The sequence below is a fragment of the Dromiciops gliroides genome, chromosome 3 (genome assembly GCF_019393635.1).
Source record: "Dromiciops gliroides isolate mDroGli1 chromosome 3, mDroGli1.pri, whole genome shotgun sequence".
Classification (NCBI taxonomy): domain Eukaryota; kingdom Metazoa; phylum Chordata; class Mammalia; order Microbiotheria; family Microbiotheriidae; genus Dromiciops; species Dromiciops gliroides.
The window spans coordinates 448,689,038-448,716,373 of record NC_057863.1 but is presented as its reverse complement, the minus strand read 5'-3'; the positions used below and the strand labels follow the sequence as shown (position 1 = coordinate 448,716,373).

Here is a 27,336-nt window from a genome sequence, read left to right as displayed (position 1 = left end):
TCACAGATTTATTAAAAGGTGAAATAGCAATTTTTTAAATGCTAGAGCTAGATTGGAGTTCCAATCGAATTCCTTCATTTTACAGATGAATAAAGTGGACCTGAAAAAAAGGAGGGACTGCTAAAGACATAAAGCAACTTCAGGGTAGAACCGGACTCCTGACTCCTATCCTAATAATCTACTATGACATGTTATACTTGCCAGTAATATTAAAGTTATATTGCCAGGTCCCAAATATTACTGATTTTATTATTATTTTAATTCATATTGCATATTTTCATTGGGCTGGAAATAGATATTATATATTAGTCAATTGTTATATATTATATATTAAATGTGATAATCACATTAAATGTGCAATATGTGTGCCTATATGGTGTGTATATACACACATGCATACATGTATGTATGTGTACATATGCACATATATCTATAAATGCACACATATATGAGAGAGAATTAGTTTCAGCCCAATGGAACCTTAGTTTTAATGTTCAGATCTTTTCTTCATAACTATATTTTATGATTCTTTACTATAATTTCATATATTATACATATATACATTTATAATATATGTAAACATAATTGTTTATATGTGTATATATGCAAGGATACATATATATGTATGTGTGTGTGTATGTATGTATGTATGTATGAGTAGGAGATGACAGGTCCTAAAGACGTGTACTTTCTAAAGATAAATTTGGCAGCTGGTAGAGGATGGACTAAGTGGCCCACACCAAGACTTATGGCAGGGAGACCAAGCAACAGGCTATTGTGATAGTCTAGGGGTGAGTTCATGAAGACCTGCAACAAGGTAATGGTAAGATTAGAGGAGAGAAAGGTTATGTGAGAGAGGTTACAAATTTAAATCTGACAGGTCTTGGCAACATATTGGGTATGGGGAAGGAATGAGACAAGGTGATTATAGTGATGTAAAAAGAAAAGACACCAATTAAAAGCTTATTAAAAAAAACAAGGGGTGAATGGATTAAGAATTATAATCTTCATGTAGAAAAATTTGCATTTGCTCAAACCCCAAAGGACTTCATATGTATATATGTATATATGTATGTATGTATGTATGTGTATAAACATATCTTTATATGTTTATGAATATCTATTAAATGTCACTTGAAGTAAATATACATGCATATGTATCTGCACATGCATATACTTGAAGTAAATATATGAATACATATATATATACACACATGCACATATTTACTTTGATGTATTTTCTTCCAACTTCTTATTGATTTGCACTTTTCTTTCTTTTGCTCAAATATATAGTAGTAACTACCATGTGAAAAAATACACTTTCAAGTCCTAAGGGAGATACCTTCTTTTGTAATTGGAAAAGGCACCAAAGCAGATGTACAATTCTACTATAATGTGATAAATGTGCTTCCCCAAACACTTTACTGTACCAGATCATTCAATAAAAACCACAAGGCTTATGGGGAAAATGGGTTTGGGGTAGCACAATTTTATATAATGTTAAATTGTCAAGAAAGATATAAATAATAAGATAAGTAGTGATGCCGTATAAAGTGCATGGGAAGGAGTAATGAAAGTCTCAAAAGATAGGGAGTACTATGATGTTGAAGGCATTGACTGTTAAGGAAAGGATTTTGAAATTTATGTAGCAGCAAAAAAGAGAATGGTTTTTAATTTGAAGAATGGCATAATCTGATATATCTATATGTAACATAAAATAAATCATATTATTCTGGTAATGGTATCAAAAGTATACTGAACTATGACAGGTTTTAAGATGAGAGGATCCATTAAGAGGCTACCACAACATTATAAGAAGGTAATAATTAGGGCATGGATGGGCAAAATAGTTTATTATTTTTACTGAAATAACTACACTATTGAAGACAAACAACAGCTAATCTGACTTGAAACACTTTCCAAGTAATTATAAAAATTTTTCTTAAATCAAATGATCTTTTCCTTAAGTGAATAGATTTTGTTAGGAGTGTCTAACCAGAACCTTTCCAGGAAGGTTATGTTTTACAATGTTTACCTGTTAGAAAGAAAATAATAAAACCTTTCTAACCATGCCCCTGCCCCATGCATTTTGTTGGGATGCCTACGGAAAACATCAGTCTATTTCATTTAAATAACTACATGAGGAAGAATTAATAAGTATCTCTTTCTTCTTGGAGACTGTCATATACTTGAATGATGATTGATTTTTGAATGAATTTCCTTAGTTTGTTCATGCTCTGGGGGAAAGAGTCCATTCTAAAGTCTGACAGATTTCCAATAATTTAATGAAAGAGGCCAGGAGACAAAGGCAGAGGCAGATTCTATTTTATATATCAGTACTCTTTTTTTAGCTCATTATGTAAAATGAAACAAAATTCATAATAGCATCACATAATAGTACTAACTTGTGGCTTTAATCTTCAAAGAGAAAAGTCTTTGAGTGAGAATTTTTATAACTATAAACAGAAAAATTCTACTTTACTTTTGAAGAGATCAATATAGTTTCAGTGTCTGCCATATATAAGTTTCTTTCCTAAGAAAATCACTTATTCACATAGCAGGCCCTTGACAATAACCATGTCAAGGCATACGTACAATAACTGTAATAGTTATCAACAAATTTTTGTACATGTACTCTTCTCTGATCCAGCAATACTTCCCTAAATAAATTTCTGCACACATGACAGCCGTCCCTTTACAATAGCTCTTCCCATGCCTGGAATTCTCTCCTTCCTCACTTCTGCCTCTAAGTTTCTCAGCTTCTTTAAAGATTCATTTCAAATTTTGTGGCAGGTCTTTTCAAGTCTTCCTAAGATTCCAGTGCCTCTCCTTGGGAGTGTCTTCAATCAACTCAGTATACACCTTTTATGAATCTAATTATTTTTTTTCTCTCCCATTAGATTGTGAATTATTTGAGCACAGGGATGATTTTTACCATTCTAGGAATCTAGGTGGTATAGTGGATAAAATGGAAGAACTAAGTTCAAATCCATTTTGATACTTATGAATTATGACTCTGAACAAATCATTCAGTGTCAGTTGGCTCAACTATAAAGTAGCATTTATAATAAAACCTATCTCCCAGGGTTGATGTGAGGATCAAATAAAATAATATTTGTGAAGCACACTTTGCACAATGGCTGGCACACAGTAGGCTCATTAAGTTATCACTCTCTTTTCCCTGTTTCCCAGGCACTTAGCACAATGCCTGAGGGCACATAGTAAGCACTTATGAGATGACTATTGAATACTACAAATTATTTTATTAAGAAGGCAGGTTTGGGCAGCTAGGTGGCACAGTAGATAAAGCACCAGCCCTGGATTCAGGAGGACCTTAGTTTAAATGTGGCCTCAGACACTTGACACTTACTATCTGTGTGACACTGGGCAAATCACTTAACCCCATTGCCCCACCAAAAAAAAAAAAAAAAGGCAGGTTTGTGTCTGCTGAGAAGGCCCTAGATCTAGATATGTACATCTAAATATACATATATGTTAAGGCACATATACATTCTAAGATGGTCATTGAACAGGGTTAATTATTTTATTACAGCTTCCAGGGGACCCTAAATGATTTTGATGTATGTATGGAAGACATGCACAATAATCTTAACTTTAATGATCCATAGTCTAACTCTATACAGACAATTCTATTATTGTTATTATTATTAATGTTGTTGTTGATAATAATAATAGCTAACATTTCTATAGTACCTACTATGTTCCAGGCACTGTGTTAAGCTCTTTACAAATATTATATTATTTGACTTCTCTCTGTAGGATATGTCTCACATAATAATGCCTTCATATGTTTTTTCTTAAATGAAGTTAATTTCATTCTTTCTGGTATTACTTGCTTCTCCTTGTATCCAGTGATCATGATTATTTTTTAAATGAGTATTAAAAATTTAGAGGCATGATGCCTCTGTATAATACACACCTTTGTTTTCTCTCCTTTCTTTCTCGTGAACCATACTTTCCCATATACATCTTCCCATTCTTACCTTTTTATACATAAATGAACCTAAAATAAACACAAAAGAGGAAATCTTGAATATTAGGGAAGAAATAAATAATTTGAAAAACAGAAGATCTATGGAAATTATAACAGCTTTTTCTTCCTAAAAATGGGGGGAAATTAAATTACCAATATAAACAATTTAAAAATGTGAAATCATTATACAGAATAAACAAAAAAAGAATTATCAGAAATCACTAGTTATATGTAAAAAATGAGACTTCAAAATAAAGCATTATTAATAAATACTGAGAGATAGTAATAGATTGATGTTCCAATTTTTCCACATCCCTTCAACATTTGTTGTTTCCCTTTTCTGTCATATTAGCCAATCTTATTGGTGTGATGTGGTACCTTAGAGTTGTTTTAATATGCATTTTTCTAATCAATAGCGATTTAGAGTATTTTTCCCATATGATTATAGACAGCTTTGATTTTTTGTCCTGAAAATTGCCTGTTCATAGCCTTTAAGTGTTTATCAACTAGGGAATGACATATTCTTATATATTTGACTCAGTTCTCTCTATATTTGAGAAATAATGAACTTCCATTTAAAATAACTGTAGACAACATAAAATATTTGGGAATCTACCTGCTAAGACAAATCCAAGAACTATACAAACAAATTTGCAAAACACTTTTCACAAAATTAATGTTAGAACTAAGCAATTGGAGAAATATTAATTGTTCACAGTTAAACCAAGCCAATATGGTAAAAATGACAATCCTTCCTAACTTAATTTACTTACTCAGTGCCACACTAGTCAAAGTACCAAAAATTATTTTATAGAGCTATAAAAATAATAAAATTTATTTGGGAGAACAAAATGCCAGGACTATCAAGAGAATCAATGGAAAAAGGTGAAGGAAGTTGGTTTTTCAGTACCAGATCTCAAACTGTATTACAAAGTTCAATTTCTGTCTCATGCTTTTGGCCTTTGTTGAGAATATACTGGGGCAGCTAGATGGCGCAGTGGATAGAGCACCGGCCCTGGATTCAGGAGTACCTGAGTTCAAATCCAACCTCAGACACTTAACACTTACCAGCTGTGTGACCCTGGGCAAGTCACTTAACCCCAATTGCCCCGCAAAAAAAAAAAAAAAAAAAAAAAAAAAAAAAAAAAAAAGAGAATATACTGAAATGCTGATGATTTGTGTAGGTTTATTTTTTAACATGAAACTTTACTGAAATTGTTCATTATTTCAAGGAGTTTTTTTTATGTGAGTCTCTACAATTTTGTAAGTATACTATCATATTATCTTCAAAGAGTGATAGTTTTGCTTTCCCATTATCAATTCTAATTCCTTTATTTTCTTTTTCTTCTCTAATTGCTATAGCTAGCATTTCTTGTACAATACAGAATAAGAGTGGTGATAGTGGACATCTTTGTTTTACCCTTGATCTTATTGCAAAGGCTTCTAGCTTTTTTTCATTACATATAAAACTCATTGATGATTTTAGAAAGTACTTATTTTAAGGAAAGCTACATTTATTTCTATGCTTACAAAGTGGTAATCAGCAAAACAACCTGATACTGACTAACAAATAGAGTGGTGAGCCAGTGGAATAGAATAGGTACACAATATACAGTGATAAATGAGCATAGTAATCTAGTATTTGACAAAAGCAAGGATCCAAACTTTTGAGAAAAGAATTATTTGACAAAAAAAAAATGTGAGCTAACTAGAAAGCAATTTGGCAGAAACTAGGTATAGATCAACATCTCACACTATGTACCAATACGAAGTTGGAATAGGTACATGATCTAAATATAAATATGATAGCATCAGCAAATTAGGGGAATATGGAACATCTTATCTCTCAGTTACATGAATAAGTGAATAATTTGTGATAGACCAGGAGATAGAGAACATTACAGGAAGTAAAATAGATAATTTTGATTACATAAAATTATAAAGTATTTTTTGCATAAAGAATACAGAATAACAGTGGTGATAGTGGGCATCTTTGTTTTACCCTTGATCTTATTGCGAAGGCTTCTAGCTTTTTTTCATTACATATAAAACTCATTGATGATTTTAGATAGAAAGTACTTATTTTAAGGAAAGCTACATTTATTTCTATGCTTTCCAGTATTGTAATAGGAATGAGAATTGTATTTTAGCAAAAGCTTTTTTCTGCACCTGTTCACATAATCACATGCTTCTTGTTGGTTTTATTATTGATATAGTCAATTATGCAGGTAGTTTTCCTAATACTGAACCAGTCCTGCATTCTTGGAATAAATCCTACCTGATTATAATGTATAATCTTCATGATATATTGCTGTAAATTCCTTGCTGGTGTTTCATTTTTAAAATTTGCATCACTATTCATTAGGTAAATTGGTCTATAGTTTTCTTTGATTTTGCTCATCTTGGTTTAGGTATTAGCACTATATTTGTGTCATAGAAGGAATTTAGTCAGACTACTTATTTGGGGCAGCTAGGTAGTGCAGGGATTAGAGCACGAGTACAGGAGTCAGGAGGACCTGAGTTCAAATCCGGCCTCAGACACTTGATGCTTACTAGCTCTGTGACCCTGGGCAGGTTACTTAACCCTGATTTCTGCACACACAAAAAATGAGTGATTGTTTGGCTATTTTTAAAAGTAGTTTATAGAGTATCAGAATTAATTGTTCTTTAAATGTTTCATAGAATTAACTTGTGAATCCATATGGCTGTAGGGTGTTTTCTGAGCAAACTTATTTATAGTGTATTCAATTTTTTAAAAGATATGATTATTAAGTTTTATAAATATTCATCAATTTACTTAGATTATCAGATTTATTATAATATAAATGGGAAAATAGTTCCTAATAATTGTTTTAATTTTTTTCATTGGGGATGAATTCACTGTTTTCATTTTCAATACCAGTAATTTGGTTTTCCTCTTTTTTTTTTTTAACAAATTAACCAATGGTTAATCGATTTTAATGTTGTTGTTTTTTAATAAAACCAGGTCTTAGTCTTATTTATTAATTCAATGGTTTTCTTTTATTAATCTCTCCTTTGAGTTTCAGAATTTCTAGTTAGTTTTTTTACTTAGGGATTTTTCATTTGTTCTAGTTCTAATTTTTTTTTAGTTGCATGACAATTCACTGATCTGTTCTCTATTTGTTTTTTCATTTTGAGATATACATTTTCCCCTATGTACTGCTTTGACTGCATCTCAAAAAATTTGGGATGTTTTCTCTTTGTTGTCGTTCTCTTAAATAAATTATTTTTATAAGATTTATACTTTTTTCCCATTCTTTAACATTAGATTGGTTTCCAATTAATGTTCAATCTATTAATTATTAATGGTCATTTCCCAAATGTAATTTTTATTGCATTATGATCAGAAAAGGATGCTTTTAATATTTCTGTTTCTGTACATTTGTTAATGAGGAATTTATGACCTAATACATAGTCAATTTTTTGTGTAGGTGCCATATAATGCTGAGAAAAAAGTTAAATGCCTTTCTATTACCATTCAGTTTTCTTTAGAGGTCTATCAGATTTTTCACTTGTAAAAGACTCTTCATCTCTTTAACTTCTTTCTTGTTTAATTTTGGTTATATTTATCTAGTTCTGAGAGGAGAAAGTTGAGGTTCCACATTAGTATAGTTTTACTGTATTTCTTGCTGTAACTTATTAAATTTTTCCTTAAAAAAATTAGTATGCTATACCATTTGGTGCATAGTTTTAGTATTGATATTACTTTCTCTATTGTTCCTTTTATAAAAGGTAGTTTCCCAACTTATTTCTTTTAATTAGTTCTATTTTTGCTTTCGCTTTGTCTGAGATCATAATTGCTTTATTTTTTATATTAGCTGAAGCATAATAAAGTCTGTTCTTGCCTCTTATTTTTACTCTGTGTCTCTCTGTTTCAGCCATGTTCCTTGTCAATAACATACTGTTGGATTATGGTTATCAATAAATTCTTCTGTTTTCATTATATGGGTGAGTTCATTCCATGTGCATTCAGTTATGATTACTATGTATTTTCCTCCTTTCTCTTTTCCTCAACTGATTTATCCTTTTCTTTCTCCCATTTTACCCTGATCCTCCTCAAAAGTGTTTTGCTTCTAACACCCACATCCCCCAATTTGCTTTCACTTGTATCACCTCCCTGTTCCCTGATTTCTTTCCCTTCCTCCTACCTTGTAGAACAAGATATATTTCATTACCCAACTCATTGTTTATGTTATTCCTTCTTTGAATCAATTCTAATGAGAATAAGGTTCAAACATTACTCTCTGCCCAGCCCCTCAACCCATCTTTTCCTGCACTGTAAAAGCTTTTCCTTTTTTACCTATTTTAAGTGAAATAATTTGTCCCATTCTACCTCTTTCTTCTCCCTCCTTCTGGTGCATCCCCCTTTAATTTACATTTTAAAAAATCATACCATCATAGTCAACTCATACCCATGTCCATGTTTATGTATATTCTTTCTATTTCTTTCAATAATGATAAAGTTCTTAGAAGTTGCAAGTATCATCTTCCCATGTAGAAATATAAACAGTTTATTAAGTCCCTTATGATTACTATTTATGCTTACTTTTAAACTTCTTTTGGGTCTTATATTTGAAAGTTAAATATTCTATTTAGCACTGGTCTTTTCATCAAGAATGCTTTTAAATCCACTCTTTCATTGAATCTATTTTTCTCTTGAAAGTTTCACTAATTTTTACTGGATAGGTTATTTTTGGTTTTAATCCTAGTTCCTTTCCCTCCAGAAAATTACATCTCAAGTTTCGAATCTTTAATTAGAAATTTCTAAATCTTGTGTAATCCTTACTTTGGCTCTGCTTGACCTGGGAGTTCTGAAATTTGGCTATAATATTCCTGGGAGTTTTCATTTTAATTTTTTTTTCAGGAGATGAGTGGATGTTTTCCATTTCTATCTTACCTTCATTTTCTAATATATCAGTGCAATTTGATAATTTTTTTAAAAATTTGATATCTAGCCTTTTATTTTATCATGGTTTTTAGGTAGTTCAATAATTCTTAAATTATCTCCCCTTGATCTATGTTCTAGGTCAGTTATTTTTCCAATATATTTCACATCTAATTTTTATTCTTTTAAATTTATTTTATAGTTTCTTTATGTCTTAAAAACTAATTATCTTCTACTTGCCCAATTCTAATATTTAAGGAATTGGTTCTTTTCAATGAGCTTTTCTATCTCCTTTCCCATTTGTCCATTTCTGTTTTTAATGTGTTATTTTCTGTAGTATTTTTGTGCCTCTTTGATAAAAGTATCAAGCTGTCGAGTCTCTTTTCATGATTTTCTTGTATCGCTCTCATTTCTTTCCTCAGTTTTTATTTCATTTTAAAAATCATTCTAGAGTTCATCCAAGGAACTATTTTTTCTCTTATGACCAATCCTCATTTTTCTTTAAAGCTTTGTCTATGGCTATTTTGACTTCATTGTCTTCTTTTGGGTTTCTGTCCTGATCTCCCAGGTCACGATAATAACTTTCTATGGTAAGGTTCTTCTTTTGTTTGGTTATTTTCCCAGTACATTCCTTGACTTATAATTATATGTTAAAGTTGAAATCTGCTCTTGGGTTGGGGGGAGCATGTCCCAAGTTTTAAGTTTCCATGTTTCTGATTTCAGAGCTAAGTTTTCAGTTCCATAAGTTTTCAGTGACAGACCTTTCCTGACAACTTCCTAAGTTGTCCTGCACTGAAAATTGTTTTGTCCCAATCTTCTTTTTTTAATTTTATTTTTTTGCTTCTGGTGCCCTAAAATTTGATTTGAGATATATTTTAAAGATGTTTGCAGAAAAATTTGGAGACCTCAAGTGAATCCCTGCCTTTATTCTGCCATCTTGTCTTCACTTCCCCTTCTTTCAAACTTTTATACAAGCAATATCTATGACACAAAAAATTCTCAAAAGGTGAGTAAAAAATACTCCATCAATCTTTTTAAGTGGTGATTATACTTTCATTACTTAAACTGAAAAGTAAAGAAACAGAACTATGAAACAATAATATTAGTATTGATTTTATCATTAAAAAATCTTTGAAAAAACACATAACAATTTATTTTAAAAAATCATACACTATGACCTTACATTGCTTTTATCCTTAGGATCCAAGGATTGTTCAACATTGGAGATAAATTATCATAATCATATTAAAAACCAAAAAGCATCCAAAACCATATGACTATATTAATAGATGTAGAGAATGCTTTTGAAAAACAGTCATTCATATTAAAAACTACATAGCAAAAGAATAGTAAATATATACACACATTTATATGTAGTACATAATTGTTATTTAATAAAACGAGTATCTATCTCTTCAATAGTATTTTATTTTTTTCCAATTACATGTCAAGACAGTTTTTAGAATTAATTTTTGTAAAATTTTGAGTTCCAGATTTTTCTTCCCCCCTCCCCTCCCTTCTTCCAAAAAAATGATAGGCAATCTGGTATTAGTTATACATGTGCTATCATATAAAATATATTTTCATATTAATCTCAGTTGTGAAAGAATTAGATCATAAGGAAAAAATATAAAAATAAGTAAATAAGTAAAAAAAGCTTCATATGCATTCAGAGATTATCAGTTCTTTATTTGGATGTGGGTAGCACTTTCCTTAGTAATTCCTAAGGTACTAATCTTGGATCATTCTTTTGTTGAGAAGAGTTGAATCATTTATAATCATCACATAAAGTTGCTGATACTGTCCATATACAATGTTTTCCGGGTTCTTATTTCACTTTGTATCAGTTTGTACAAGTTTTTCCAAGTTTTTCTGAAATCTTCCCATTTTTCATTTCTTATTACACAATAGTATTCTGTTACATTCAAATACCACAGCTTGTTCAGCTATTCCCCAATTGATGAGTATCCCTTCAATTTCCAATATTTTGTGACCACAAAAAGGGCTATTATAAAAACTTTTGCACATATAGGTTTTCCCCCCCTTTTTTTCTTTTGATATTTTGATACAGACCTAGTAATGGTATTGCTGGGTACGCATAGTTTGGTTCCCTTTTGGGCATAGCTCCAAGTTGCTCTCCAGAATGGCTGGATCAATTCACAATTTCATTAACAGTGCATTAGTGCCCTGATTTTCCCACATCCTATCCAACATTTATCATTTTCCTATTTTGTCATATTAGCCAATCTGATAAGTATGAAGTGGTACCTCATTTTTTTGCAAATTTGCATTTCTCCAATCAAAAGTGATTTAGAACACTTTACATGCCTATTGTGAGAAAATAATGATTAATAATGGATTTCTAGGAAAGATCCAGACATTAGCTTAGCTGTTCTCTTTCCCTGTCACTCCAGAAAGCCCTGCCTAGCATGAGCTCAGGAGAATAAAAGGAATACAGATTGATTCTTTTGTTTAGCTAGGGGAAGAAACCACCTAGACTTGGAATTTTCCTTCTCTACACCATCCCCCCAAGTCATGACAATCAATGGAACTGAAGGAGGCTACAACTAATTAGCTTAGAACAATGTATGGGCACCAGCCTCTATCTAATGGGGATTAAATCCCTGGAGAAACCAGTCAGTCTCTTTTGCCTCTATTTTGCTCTCTCCATGCTCTCTCTTTCCCTCCCTCCATCCCTCCCTGCTCACCCTCTTGGCTAGAGCACTATCTCTTAGGGGTATATAATTGTTTAGGCCTGTAAGCCTGTGGCTAGTTGGGAAGTCAGGGAGAAACGTGGTCAATACTTTACTAATATGTAATATTAATTATTAATAGATACTGCCGAAATGGGTGCAATGGCCATTAGTTTATAGGTAGAAAATAATTTAGAAAGCACAGCTTAGCAACAAATAATTTAACAAACACTATAGATAGTTTTGTTTTCTTCATCCAAAAATTGCCTGTTCATATCCCTTTGACCATATATCAATTGGGATATGGCTTGTATTTTTATAAATTTGGCCTAATGATGTCTTTATCAGAGACACTTGCTATATTGTTTCTTAACTTTCTGCTTCCCTTCTAATCTTCATTGAATTGGTTTTGTTTGTACAAATGCTTTTAAGTTTAATATAACCAAAATTATCTATTTTACATTTCACAATGCTCTCTTTTGCTTATTTGGTCATGAATCCTTCCCTTCCCCATAGATACTATAGGTAGACCATTCCTTGCTTTTCTAATTTGCTTATGTTGTCACCTTTTATGTCTAAATCATGCACACATTTTGACCTTATCTTGGTATACAGTGCAAGATGTTTGTCTATACCTAGCTTGTGTTTTATTATATTCCAATTTTCCAAGCAGTTTTTTTTCAAATAGTGAGTTCTTTTCCCAAACACTGGGGTCTTTGGGTTTATCAAACACTATGTTACTATGGTCATTAACTATTGTGAGGCAAATATTAATTCCCTTATGAAGAATGAAATCATCATTAAGGTCATATCACTTCAACTTTTGAACAGAGAACTGTAGAAGATGTCTGGATAAATGTAGTTCCTTGACACAACCACATGAGACTTCTAAGACAGGTTTAAGTTCTCTTTCCCAGAATAATTTCCTTCCATTAAGGTGGGAAATATTAACTTAAAAAAATATTGCAAATGTTACTCCCTCTCTTAGTCCTTACACAAATAGTTTCCAACATGGTCCTTTCTTTCAATTTCAGAATTTCTTCACATAAATTTATCTTCTTAATGTTCAGAGATATTCTACTGTCCTTTATATATTTTTCTGAATATGATATATACTTCTATCAACATATTCCAGAAAAGACTTCTGTATCAGTAATATATGTGATGCCACTTCTTGCCCAAGACTTCATGATCCCCAGGAATGCTCTCTAGGTTTCTTCTTTAAATACAATAATGAGGAATTATGGTCAGCTGACTTTTTAAGGCTTGAGCCTCAAATATGAAGACAAATATGGCACATTCCCTGAAAATAAACAATACTTGATTCTTATACTTTCCAGGTCTTGAGACACCTTTTGGAATTTCCTTGAAAAAGAAAATATCTGTCTCCCTATGTATTCACCACTGGGGCTCTTGGTTGCCAAGGGCACATTTTATTCTTCTCCCTACCTCCTAACTGATCAGGAGTTTAGCAAAGGTTAACAATTATCCATTAGCTCATTTGGATTTGAGCCCAGCCTCTTTCAATACTCACTAGGGCCCAAAGAGACCCTCATTATATTCCAAAATCTCATACACATTTGTTCCTGAACTGATGAAAACAAAATTTCATTACAGGATAATATCTTTCCACTGCCATGCTGAGGCAAATGGGTCTGATAAATGTTAAAAGACAATAATTATGTTTCTTTACCAAACAAAATGATGGAATGATGGCATGACTTCAGTGTCTTCATGTCTCTTTTGCCAAATGACTAATGTATATTTAATCATTTTATCTAATGGATGTTACTGTACAAGTTCCAGCTACCCATTATGAAAGCTCTTCCTCTGACACAGCAGAATTCTCTAATTCTATTTCCTGACTTTGAGATTAGAGTGAAGAAGTCCTGCCAAAAAATTCCCCAAGGCATCACCAGTCCTTCCTATGGGAAAGTTATAGAAGGAAAAATATCTCCAGCATTTGAGATGGTGAGGATGTATATAAAAGACAAAAGACACTTTAGAGTTTTAGAAGTCTTTAACCTAGGTGTACGCTAATGATCATTAATTGCTGATGACCCAGGTCTCTCAATGACTTTTTTAAATGGTTAGATGGAGCCTAGTTTCTATTTACTAGAAATCTGCCTAAACAAGAGTAATTACTAGATTCACCATAAGCATAATTGTGTCCTTACCCAATTATGATAGTGCAATGAGCTGTGAGGCAAAAACAGTTTTTAAGCACCTACTATGTATAATGTCTCATGTCATTAATTACATGGCTACTGTGTAGAACCTTGATATTAGGTCCTGAGTGTGGAGTCATATCTTTGTGGATATTAGATACTTCAGGAAATGGATCTAATTATGATAATGAGCTATAGGTTCTTTACAAAGTATAATATTGGTTGAAAAATCAGAAGACCTGAATTCAAATGTCAGCTCTGCTATTTATTGAGTAGCAGGAAAAAAAATCACTTAAACTCTATGAGGCTTATCTTCTTTATCTGCAAAATGAAGGTTTGGATTAGAAATCAGAGGTTGACAAGCTGTAGCCTGCAGAATGTAGTTTGACAACTCTGAGACTATATAATTAAAGCATTTGGAATTAGGAGTCAGAAAACTTGGGTTAAGAATTTCAACAATTAAAACCTGTGTAAACTTGGGCAAATCACTTAACTTCCTCTGTAAAATTAGAGGGTTGCAGTAGAAGGCCTATAAGTTCCCTTCCAATTCTTGACCTATGATCCGTTCTAACACTAATGTTTTCAGTGAAGGTGGGGATACACCTCTACTGTTTTTTTAACCTAATTTCTCTAACAGCAATTTTTATTTAATAAAATCCTAATGACTGTGAATTGACAGTGCATTTTTAAGGTTATATATCAGCTAAAATTTTAATAGGAGAAATGTAAACAAGGACTTTACCAAAGAAATATTTGATAAAAAAAAAAACAGTTCATGAAGAGTGAATGCCCATCAGACTTGTTGGATATCCTACTGCTATGCTAGTCACCATAACCTGCAGAGCACACTCTGCTAACCAAATGCATTTTGGGTCATGGGATAAGAGCAAAAGATAAGTTGTTGACACACTGGATGCTCCAATGGTGTCGTCATAATGCAAAATGAATAAGGGAGGGCCCAAGCATATTCACAGACTCTGAGAAAGCTTAAAAGATATAGGCAAAAACAGCACAGGATGAACATCACTGGAGAAAATATTAACAGTGATAACACATGCATTGGAGTGCTTTTAAAATTTAAACAAAAATTAATGCAGAGGCATCGAGGTGGTGCTGTGAATAGAGCATATGCCCTGTAGTTGGCTGAGTTCAAATCTAGCTTTAGACACTAGCTGTGCAGCAGTGGAAAAGTCATTTAGCCTTGATTTCCTTTTTTAAAAAGGTAATGAAATATATAGTTTTGTTTTCTACATAAACTTAAAATATCTTAATGCAAATCCATTCCTAGTTTGCATCTAAAATATTACTCATGTATACACAAATTTGCAAAAGTAATTTTATTTTACTCAAAACTGAAACATCATTATTCCCTTTAATGATGTGAAAGAGAATACTAACATCATCTCATGGGGGTCAAATGTGAATTCTGATAGTATACCTTCTAAACATTGAGGGCAAGAAATTAATTCAAAGTAAAAATTAACTAATATGCAACTTGAAATTCAACAAAGCTAGGAGAGTAGACAGTAGTAGTTGGAGAATAAGCCAGTGCTCTTATTTTGGATGATATGGCCACAACCTCAATAAAGCCCTATTCAAATGCTTCACTCTGGTATCGTTTTCCAAACCATATCATAGTGGAAAGGTTTTGGATATGTCTCTGACAACTGAGTTTTTCCAAGGACCACATTAGCTAAGTAAGGCAAGTTACCAGACTACTCAGCTGGTCATGTGGTGATCACTTATTTGGTCATAACAATCTATGAGGCAGAGAAAAATAAAACATGGCCCTCAGTCCTTTGCAGCCCCACTTTACTCATAAAGTAATAGTGGCAGTGATGAAAAAAGTCAGAGCATATTTAGAATCACAAAGTTTCTAGATGATCAACTTTAATTTGACTATTGGCATTGTTAAGAATGGGCATACATAAGAACAATCTAAATCATATCAATCTTGAAATTTTTGCTATAAAAGAAACCAGAAGAAAGTTGTAGCTAAATGGAAGGATGGTCCAGAAATATTTCAACAGGATAGAAACATAATAGAAAAGAATAAAAATCCTTCTAAAAAGTTTGTGGGAAAATATTTACTTTCCAGGATGAAAAAGAATAAGAAAAATAATTTGTAAAATTTTCCACCAATCCCTGGGTTAAGGAAAAAACAAAATGGAAGACACAAGGGATTATACTGAGGAAGAAAGGTTGAGGAATGAGAGAAAAATCAATATCACATAATAGAAGTGCATAAGATGGGGAATATATGATTAAAAATGAAGTGATGTGGAGGTAGAATAGGCAATGCATGAACTGAAGTTGTTGTTGTTTTTGTCGTTGTTGTTGTTTCTGGACCAGATAAAGGAAGATTGAATAAAATCATACATAAAAGATGGATTAAAAAGAAATGAATAAATTGGAAAATTTTGGAATCAAGAGAGGAGCAAGGAGAATTGAAGAGCTAGAACAAGAAGGAAAAAAAGCAGTTTCATTTATAGGTTGCAAGTGTTAGGAACACTCGATTCAATATTTGCTTATTTGAAAAGGACAAGATGGGGCATGGAAGCAAAGAGAGGGGAGAAAAGACATGAAGAAAAGATAAATGAGAAATATAAGTTCAAAACTCATGTCTGTGAATGTTGATGCGATCAACTCACTAATAAAATAAAAGATGATAGAGAATGGATCAGAAAGCAAAATCTCCAAATATATAAAAGAAACAGACTTGAAATGCAAAGAGTTATAGAGTTAAAATGAAACTGAAACAAAATGTATTGTTCTTCAACTTATTTTTTAAAAAAATTGTCACAGCAACTATCACTTTAGAAAAGGATACAATAAATATAGGTATTATAAAAAGAGATAATGAGGGAAACTACATTATGCTTAAATACCCCATAAATAACATCAGTTACACAGATATGGACACACATATATATCTAAGGTCATGGATACAAATAAAGAGTAAAAGTTAAGTGAAATGAAGGGAGAAAAAAAATAGTAAAACCACAACAGTGGCAGGAACTCAATGTACTCCTTTTAGAAATAGAAAAAAAAATCAAAAGATAAACAATAAAAAGTTAAAGACATGAATGGACCTCTAAAATTTTAGATTCCTGATTTTAGATTTAGAGTAATTTTTGAAAAATTAGAGATGTTGGATCTCTGGTAATTACTAAATGGGAATCAAAATTAATTTACATATTTTGTAACTGCATATGGCACCCTTAAACAGCTAATCATTTAATAAGACATAACTTCTCTGAAAAATATAGAAAAGTAGAAATTCTAAATGAATCATTTAGTAATAACATGGCAACCAATAATGTCCCATAAATAAATAATTAAAAAATAATTAAAAACCAAATAAAAAGTCAAAGAACAAATTTTAGAAACAATAGAAAAATTCCAAAGAAAATTATAGTAATGAGACAACATAGCAAAACTTATGGGACATAACTAAATAAGTTATTATGGGGGAAATTCATATCTTTGAACAGTTTCATTAAGAAAAGAGAAAAAGAATAAGTGAATAAATTTTATATGAAACTAAAAAAGAACTTGAAAAAAATCCCCAACTGGAAAGTAGAAATTTTGAAAATTAAAAAGATTAATAAAATTGAATGCAAAGGATGATTGAATTGATATAAACAATTGAATAATCTTATTGGAGAGGAAAACCAAATTGTATCAAAAACTAAATAGGAAAACTCATAATTGAAGAGTAAATAAAGTAAATTATTCAGAAATGATTTTGCCCAAGTACATGATAACAAATTTGATAATGTAGAGAAAAATTAAGTATAATTACAAAAATACCCAAGTTAACTAAAGAAGAAAAAGATGATTTCATAACCTAATATCCGAAAAAGAAATTGATCAGGCCATAAATGAATTCCCAAAGAAAATAACTAGAGGACAAAATGGATTTATGAATCAATATTATCAAATATTTAATGAATAATTCAAATATTACAAGATTGTTTGCAGTAAGAAGAAAAAGAAGCCACTGTTTTAATCTCTTTCTGTGATATAAATATGGTCTTCATGTCTAAACTGGGGTGAGGATGAAAAAAAAAGAATACAGAATAAAATAACTAACAAACTGATAAAAATTAAATATGTTATAAATATTATACACTATGAACAGCTAGAGCATATACTGGGAATGCAGTGTTTGTTCTACATAAGGTAAGCTATGTCAGGCTAATAATATAAGTAAATTTTATAATTTATAAATTTCAGAACGTATAATGTCTATGATAAACTATATGAAGCATAGGAACAGATGGTCCTTTCCTTAATATAGTCAATTATATATACATATATTCAAAAAACATCATTTATATATCATAGAGAAAATTTATATGCTTTTCCAATAAAATCAGGGGTTAGTCAATTAACCATTTTTAAAAACCAAATAGGTTCTAGGCACTGTGTCAAGCACTAGGAATAAAAAGAAAGTCAAAAGACAATGCCTGATGTCAAGGAGTTCATATCATAATGAGGTAGACAACATGCATACAACCTTTTACAAACCAGCTACATACAAGATAAATAACAATCAATACAGATAAGGTGATAGGATTAAGAGGGATTGAAAGAGCTACATGTAGAAAGTGGAATTTTAGCAGATATTTGAAGGGAGGTAAGGAAGCTAGGAAGATCAACTGAAGAGAGAGATTATTCAATGCATGGGGAACTGCCAGTGAAAATTCTGTGTGTTGAGAAATGGCATGTCTTATTCTTAGAATAGCAAGCAGATCAGTGTCATTGGAATGAAGTGTGTATGTTAGAGTATAAAGTGTATGAAGACTAGAAAGATGAAAGGAGGAATAAATATAAAGGGCTTTGAATTCCAAACACATGATTTTATATTTAATCCTGGAGGTGATATGATATGGAGTTAGGGGGATTATATAGTTGGATTAGTCCTTTAGGAAAATCACTTTGTTGGCTGAATGGAGGGCGGCCTATAGTAGAAATGGATTTATGACAGGTAGATCAACCAATAGGCTATTATAGCAGTCCAGATGCCAATAAATAGGGGCCTACATCAGGATGGTGACAGTATCAGAGGAGAGAGAACAGTGTATTGGAAGGAAAAAAAGCAAAGAAATCAATATTGTTTAACATCATGGTAAAAATTAGAGCTGTAGCAATAATACAGGAGAGAGAAATTGAGAAAATACACATAGTTAATAAGAAAAAAAATGCCCTTTGCAGACAATATTTTACTAGAAAATCCTGAAATTAATTAAAACAATAGATTACATTTGCAAGTTATAAAATTAATCCATATAACTAATCAGAATTCCTGTATGTCACCAGTAAAACCTAATAGGGAAAACTAGAAAGAGAAAATTCATTTAAAATAGCTATAGGGAGCAGCTATGTGGCACAGTAGATAAAGCACCGGCCCTGGAGTCAGGAGTACCTGAATTCAAATCCGGCCTCAGACACTTAACACTTACTAGCTGTGTGACCCTGGCCAAGTCACTTAACCCTCATTGCCCTGCAAAAAAAACAAAAAAAAAAACCCAAACCCCAATAAAATAACTATAGAAGTTACAAAATTTGTTGTAATATTTATTGAGATATACCAGGAACTATGTAAATCCAATTATAAAATACTTTTTGCAGGAATATAGCCCTAAGTAATTACAGAAATAATAATTCCTCATGGGTAGGTTGTGTTGTTAAACTAAAAAAAAAAAATGATGATATGCTACTGAAATTAACTTATTTGGTCAATGCTGTGTCAAACTCCTAAAAGAATATTTTATAATTCTATAAAAATAATAATAAAACTAATATGGAGAAACAAAGAATCAAGAATCTTAAAGGTAAAAATAGGGACAAAAGGGAAGATAATCTATTGGTACTAGTTCTCAAACTACAAAACAGATCAGTAATCAATAAAATGCCTTGGTAATGGGGGAGAGAAATAGAGATAGTGACAGAGACAGAGAACAATCATTGGAAGAGATTAGTTCAATAAACTCAAGGACTCCATTTATAAGGAGAATTAATATTTTTTTTATGCAGGGCAATGAGGGTTAAGTGACTTGCCCAAGGTCACAAATCTACTAAGTGTCATGTGTCTGAGGCCGGATTTGAACTCAGGTCCTCCTGAATCCAGGGCCGGTGCTTTATCCACTGAGCCACCTAGCTGCCCCGAATTAATCATTTGAGAAAAAAAAATGGAGGAAGAACTAGAAAGAAATCTGTTAGAAATTAGGTTTAGATCAACATCTTATACTTTATACCCAAATAAGTTCCAAATGGATATGTGATCTAGATATATAGGTCACATCTTTCACATGTATGGATAAGGAATTGGATTTAAGTGAGGGAGGTCACCAACCTCACTCTCTCCTCCAGAGCCATTTGGGTCCAGTGCCAAGACATACATCAGGACAAGTGGAGAGGGCCCCTGATGTTTAAGACAATTGAGGTTAAGTGACTTGCCCAGGGTCACACAGCTAGTAAGTATCTGAGGTAAGATTTGAACTCAGATCCTCATGACTTGGGGCCAATGCTTTATCCACTGCACCACCTCGCTGCTCATTCTTGGCACAGAGAAATAATCAAAGAAGATCAATAGGGACCCTGGTTGTCAAGTGTAGAGAGCCTTGAAAGGCTATAAGACCCTTCACATATTTGTGGTATTTCAGCGAAGCCAGCAAAAGCTTACTACTTTGCAAAAAGAATTAATCATAGTGCTAATTTACTAGATGGCCTGCCTCTTTTCTCTATCCTATTTAGTTTTTTGTTTTTTGTTTTTCGGTAAGGCAGTTGGGGTTAAGTAACTTGCCCAGGGTCACACAGCTAGTAAGTGTTAAGTGTCTGAGGCCGGATTTGAACTCGGGTACTCCTGACTCCAGGGCCGGTGCTTTATCCACTGCGCCACCTAGCTGCCCCTATCCTATTTAGTTTTATTCTGATGTCCCTACTTTTCTTTTACCATAAGTCACCCACCAGGCAAAAAGACAGCAAAAAAAGACAGCAAAAAAGAACAATACTCCATGAGAGCTTACATAATTCTTTTCCAACCCAAGTCACTGAAAAGGTGCTAGAGACTTTTTTGGTAGACAGTCAAACTCTATAGGGCCACCCTCATTTAGCATATTGAACACAGTATGGCAAATGATCGTTTTATCTTTACAATGACACGAGATCTTGGACTATTGTCCTCTCATACTTAACTATCTGCAAATTCAATTGTTTCCCACATGAATGAAGTCATTGATCCTTTGAAGTACATATAAAATAACACTTTTTTATAGAAACATTATAGCTGTTGGTGAAATGTTCCAGTCAGCCCACAAAAGCCTATATAATAAAGTCGTATTTAAAATCTGACCTCCATTTAGAGTAGTAGTGTTTTATGGGAAAATAAAACCCAATCTTGAGTACTGGGAAACCATCATTCTCAGCTTTAATAGGAGGGATGAAAACTCCCCCATCTCCAAACCTTTGTGAGTCTAGAAGCAGGGCATCCACTAGGGACACTTCTTTTTTCATTCTGACCTGACTAATAAGTCATCTTCACTCTATTCCCAAGCTCCTAGGATTGGCTTGTCTGCGTCCCTCTACACTGTCACTACCTATTGCCTTTGTATGACAGGATCATAAATTTAGAACTAGAAGGGATCTTAAAGGTCATCATTTCCAACCTCCTCATTTTACAGATGATGAAATTGAAGCCCTGTTAGGTTAAGGGATTTGCTAGTCAAACAGTTAATAAATTACTGACAGCTAGGTGGTGCAGTGGATAGAGTGCTGGGCCTGCAGTCAGGAAGACTCATCTACCTGATTTCATATCTGGCCTCAGACAAATATTAGCTCTCTGACCCTGGGCAAATTAATTAACTTTGTTTGCCTCAGTTTCCTCATCTGTAAAATAAGATGGAGAAGGAAATGATAAAACAATCCAGTAGCTCTGCCAAGAATACCCCAAGTGGGGATCACAAAAATTAGGACAAGATTGAAAATGACTGAATAACAACAAAGTGTCTAAGGCAAAATCTGAACCTGGGTGTAATTGATTCCAAGGCTAGTGCTCTATGTACGATGTCATGCTGCTGAACATGTTCTTTCTCTTCTTACTGACCTACTATGGAGTAGGAGAGTCTCAAAGGTTTTCTTCTATTCAATCTCATAATTAGAATTCCATAGTGGGGGGGGGGGGCGGCTAGGTGGCACAGTGGATAAAGCACTGGCCCTGGATTCAGGAGGACCTGAGTTCAAATCCAGCCTCAGACACTTGACACTTACTAGCTGTGTGACCCTGGGCAAATCACTTAACCCCCATTGCCCCACAAAAAACAAAAACAAAAACAAAAAAAGAATTCCATAGTAGGAAGGCACCTCAGAGATCACCTAGTCTAACCTGTATTTTTAAAAAAATGATTTTTTCCATTACTTAGTTCTTGAAGCAAATGGACAACCTTTGAAGGCTTTATGAAGAGTTGTTTTGTTTGTTTGTTTGTTTGTTTGTTTTTTGGTTTGGTTTTGCTTTTTTGGTCTAGTGCCATTGAGTTACAAGCAGGAAATAAAGTGTTCTTCTCTAAACTTCCCCTCACCTATAATATACCCTCCACTGCTCTCTCTTCTCCTTTCCTCTTTTTTCTTTGTTTCTCCCTCCTCCCCACACCCATATATTAGGTCTTGATTTGATCTTTTAGTAAAGGTTATTTATATTTCATAAGAAAAGAAGAAATGTATTTGGTCATTTTTTTCTTAGGACCTAGGACAACAGTTGGGATTTGGGGGTGAAAAGAAAGATAGAGCTTGGAAAATGGAGAGATGTGGTGCCAGATTGGGTATGCTATAAGTGCTCACTCTCAGGGTTGTAAGAGAGGCTGACTTTGAGGAGAAGCCTCAGGACTTTGCCCTCCATTCCTCAATATTAGCTGCAGGTCCTGCCTCTTAAGAATGACTTTGGAGTAGTCCACAGATTCAGGGAGAATTGGTAAGGTGAGGGCGGTACTGTGCAAGGTGGCAATATAGAAAATGTGGGAAGGGAAAAGGGGGAAGAAAAGAAAATTTCATTTTAAAGGAAGTCAGGGAAGAGGAAGAAGTTCCAAACTGAAGAGAGGGAAATCCCAAATTGATGGTAGCTCTTGTACTGGATGAATGACAATTGTTTTGAAAGGAACAGAAGGATGTCCAGGGTATATAATTCAGAGGCAGCCTATACCAAGAAAACTTCTAGGAAGTGATGGTTGGCTAGGATTATTTTCTTATGGGTACGGTATTATATATTTATCCATTCGATATTTTTTAATTGAATGTCTACTTACAAGCCAGGAAAGTATAGTATCAGTTTACTATTGACTAACAAATCAATAAAAACATTATAAAGTTCCATTTACTCATATTTTAAGGAAATGGAGAAAATTAATTGGAAGTTTCCACCATCCAAAATGCTACATGATAGAGAGCCTGACATCAGAGATAAAAGTCTTAAGACACTTCTCCTTGATATTCAAACAACAAAATCGTTTTTATTAAAATATTTGAGTGGGGAAAATATAAGTATGCACCTTTATAAAAGAATATTAAAATAGAATTTTAAACTATATTGACTACGAAACTCATTTTATATCACTCCTTTGTCCCTTATATACAGTAGGTGCTCATTAAATATTTGTTAATGCAGATTCCATGGTGATTACTAAAAGTTCTATTTTTTCTTCATGAAAACCAGGCTAGCCTCATCTGTCTTCATAAAGAAGTAATACTTGAATTGTGTATCATTTTCATTTCTAAGCAAGGAATTTAAAATCATTACATGTCTGTAAGTCATAAGCACAGCATTTTGCTTAATAATTCATAAGAACTGTGAATATTGCTCATAATTACTTTTAACATTTTAACTGTCTTCATTACATCTAATGAAAGCTAAAGCATCTTGTCTCTAAAGCCAATTTTTTGCTGATATCCTGAGTTTTTTAGTAAATTGTTTTGAAATTTAAATAATATGTAAATACATTCATACATAATAAAATAAATGAAATATCTTTGATATTTGGAAATATTTGAAATATCTTTTGATTTTACCAAAGTAAACACCGATGTACAAAATAGACTTAGATTGTATAGGGTAGCATAGAGAGATAAATTTAGAGTTGAAAGAACTGAGTTCAAATCCACCTCTGCTACTTCCTGCCAATATAATGTTAGACAAGCCATTTGGCTTCTGTAGGACTCAATTTTCTCATCTGTAAAATGGGAAGAAGGAGGAACTAGACAACCTCAAAAGTATAGCTCCAAATCTGTGACTTTATCCTAAGTTTCTTCTGTCAAAAGCCAAATCAGGACAGAAATGTCCTCCATACTCAACTGTCCTGATTTGGCTTTTGACCTCACAGATGCCTTGTTAGGCTCAAATGAGAAAATCTACATGTAATGATTTTGGAAGGTGGTGTGATAGAATGCCAGGCCTGGAGTCAGGAAGACTCATCTTCATTACTTCAAATCTGGCCTTGGATACTTAATAGCTGTGTGAACCTGGGCAAATGAATTAACCTTGTTTGTCTCAGTTTCCTCAACTGTAAAATGAGCTAGAGAAGGAAATAGCAAAGCCCTCCAGTATATTTGCCAAGAAAACCCCAAATGAGGTCATGAAGAATCAGACAGGACTGATACAACTAAACAACAAAATCATTTTGTAAACTTTAAAGAGCTATATAAATGCCAATTGTTATTTTCTTTGTTCTTAATCTCTTAGAAGCCTGTCAGGGGAAAACAAAACAAAACAAACAGATGCTTCAGTTATGTGATCCAATATGGGGTTCACAGCCCACAGTTTAAGAAGCTAGGCTCTACACCAAAGATTCTTAAAAGGTTATGTATACCTATTTTATATACCTATATACCTGTGGTTACGTAAAAATTTCTCAGGGGAAAAGGGGTTGCAAGTGGGAAAAGTTTAAGAAGCCTTGGTCTAGAGCAAGTCCCTAAACTGATCCTGGAACCTGTATCTATAGAATGAAAATATTGGAATAGATGATAGAGACCCCTTATACCTTTAAATCTTTTGCTCCCATGACTAATAGGTAACTGGATCTTGCATAAATTGACAGACAGCCTGGTATACATTAAATGTAGGGTTAGACTGGGGTTCAGAAGCCATCTGCTCCAAGCTACTATCTAATCCAGCAATCTTCTCTGCAGAATGTTAAATTTATAGTCTTTTACTTTCCATCTTCATATAAATTGGTGTTTACCAGTTCACTAGTCTCTGCTTGAACACCTCCAATGATGGGAAACCTATATCTTATAAGACAATCTATTCCAAAGTCTTCAAGGGCAGGCTGGAGGCACTGAGAGGTGGTAACCATTGAAACCAATCTTCCAGGGGATTTTCACTCTAAAATGGAGGTGTTTACCAGTTCACTTCAGAACACCCTTTTGTTAAAGTAAGTGGGGTAGTTCTCATTGCCATCATTTGTGCTCCCATCCTACAGGGATGGGGTTGATCCCCTAAATAGTATCTAGTAACCAATCCTTGATTGCACGGATTTTGGCAGAAGCAGAATGTGAACCTAGATCCTCCTGATGCCAAGATGAGATTTCTAAATTCTATACTATGCTGCCTCTCTGAAATAAATAAAATAACCTCCCTATCCTAGTTCTGCCCTTTGGCAGACACAGAATCAGTCTAAAATATCTGTTAGATGACAGCCCACCAGAAAAAACATTTAAGATAACTACTACCGGGTTTTCCCTAAATCTCTCCCCCCCCCCCAGCGCTATTAAACATTCCCAGTTACTTCAACTGTTTCTTTCTTTTATGGAATTATATTGTTTCCTGTTTGTTCTCCTTGAGACATAGACAAATAAATGCCTACGAAATCTGAAAGTAGTTTCTTCCAATGAACGCCAAAATTTAGACCCCTGAAGGTTATCACTTACTCACCTGATGCCATTCTCTGTCTTCTGGGAGATGTTCTTGCAGACAACTCTTGGGCTACCTTGGGCTAAAACACTCCTACTCTTAATTCAATCAAGCCTACTTTTTGTTCTTGTTGTTGCTGGTGGTGTTTTGTTTTAATAAAAAGGAAATACAAAGGGCAGAAGGCAAAGAAGACAAAATGCAGAAATCAACTTGTAAAGTTATAAAGGCATAAAGATGTTCTTCATCTACCTTTCTCTAGGACTATTCTAGGAACATTTAGTCTTGATTCCTTAGTCATCTCTATTGCCAGACCCATAATCTAAGCATGTTATTCCTTCAGTTTTGAGCTAGAATCTCAAGTTAAATTGAAGAGATCCATTTGCATTTTGATCACTGTCAAATGAGGCTGTTGAAACCCTGTTGAAACCTCCCAATGGATTTTGACTCTAAAATGAAGGCGTTTACCAGTTCACTTCAGAACATCCTTTTTTAGAGTGGATGGGCTAGGTCCCTTTATATCCCTATTATCCCATTGCCATCATTTGTGCTTCCATCCTCTAAATTCCATTTTAAAATCATTATATTTCAATTAGTTAAATAGACCTAATAGTACAACTAATTTCCACCTACAGTAAGAGGATTTATTTTATTCCCTGGCTCCCTTCCGTCAATGGTCATCTTAAAACATGGTACTGAATACACAATTCCAGATGTGTTAAAAGACTACAACAAGCTCATTTCATCCCTTCTGTAAACTATATTTTAATATCCTAATTTAGTTAGGGGTTTCTCCCCTACTTTTTCATAGTATTGCTTCATATGGGGTTTTTAGCAAAATTAAACGTTATATGTCTTTCCCAGGAGAATTTGACATAAATCCTATTTCACTGTTTTGATTTAAAGTGTGAAGCTCTACATGTAGCTTTCTTAAATTTTACCTTCTTTCTGCCCATCGTTCAAATCTATAAAAGTTACCCACCCACCTACCAGAAGAGTAGGAGAAAAAACACTTACATGGTACCATGCCTGTAAGTCACGCAGGGTCACCTCCACCTGAATGAGTTTAGCCTGCAGAGGCGGGGCCCTCCGTGCCACTTTAACCACAGCTCTCTCTCTGACTGTATATTCCCGTTGCTCTGCAGGCGTCTGGGGCTACTCTTAACAGCAGCTGCCACCCTGACAGGGCGGCATCAGGTCATCTGGGCTCTGCTGAATTAGAAAAACAAAAGCTGGAGTATCTGCGCAGCCGCCCTCAGAACAGGCGCCCCCTCCTTCTCAGGTGCTACTAGGAAAACCGCACCCTTCTGTGAGCAGTGAGTCTACTATCGATATTGCGGCTACAGAGGGTAGTGAAGCTACAATGGGGAGCAGCTGTTCTTTTTTTTTTCTCCCCTTCTTTTTATTTCCCCAAAGGTGTTTCCACAGTCCACTCCCCTTATATGGTCATCCTCCCTTCCTGATCTCTTTTATTCTCCATCCTTTTATGCTGGGCGGTGGCCGCTAAGGGAGCAGTCATTGCTGCTTAGCAGTATTCAGTTTCTGTTGTTGATTCCAGAGGCAGAGGTCTGAGGATGCTGGGGGGCGGACCACAGCCTCGTCTTTACTTCACCCACTACCACCCCTTAGAAGAACTGCAACTCGTCAGTCAGGACTACATTTCTCTGCCTCTTAGA

General features: G+C 33.7%; 1 protein-coding gene across 1 annotated transcript in view; it reads right to left on the bottom strand.

The window, feature by feature from the left end:
* The window catches only part of LOC122749084 (sodium channel protein type 9 subunit alpha-like), a 126,865-nt gene extending 100,100 nt beyond the window's left edge, over nucleotides 1-26,765 (bottom strand). Inside the window, exon 1 of the mRNA XM_043995259.1 lies at nucleotides 26,678-26,765. The gene's annotated coding sequence lies outside the window, so the exon portion shown is untranslated. The remainder of the gene's footprint in view (nucleotides 1-26,677) is intronic.
* Between the last annotated feature and the right edge of the window lie 571 nt (nucleotides 26,766-27,336).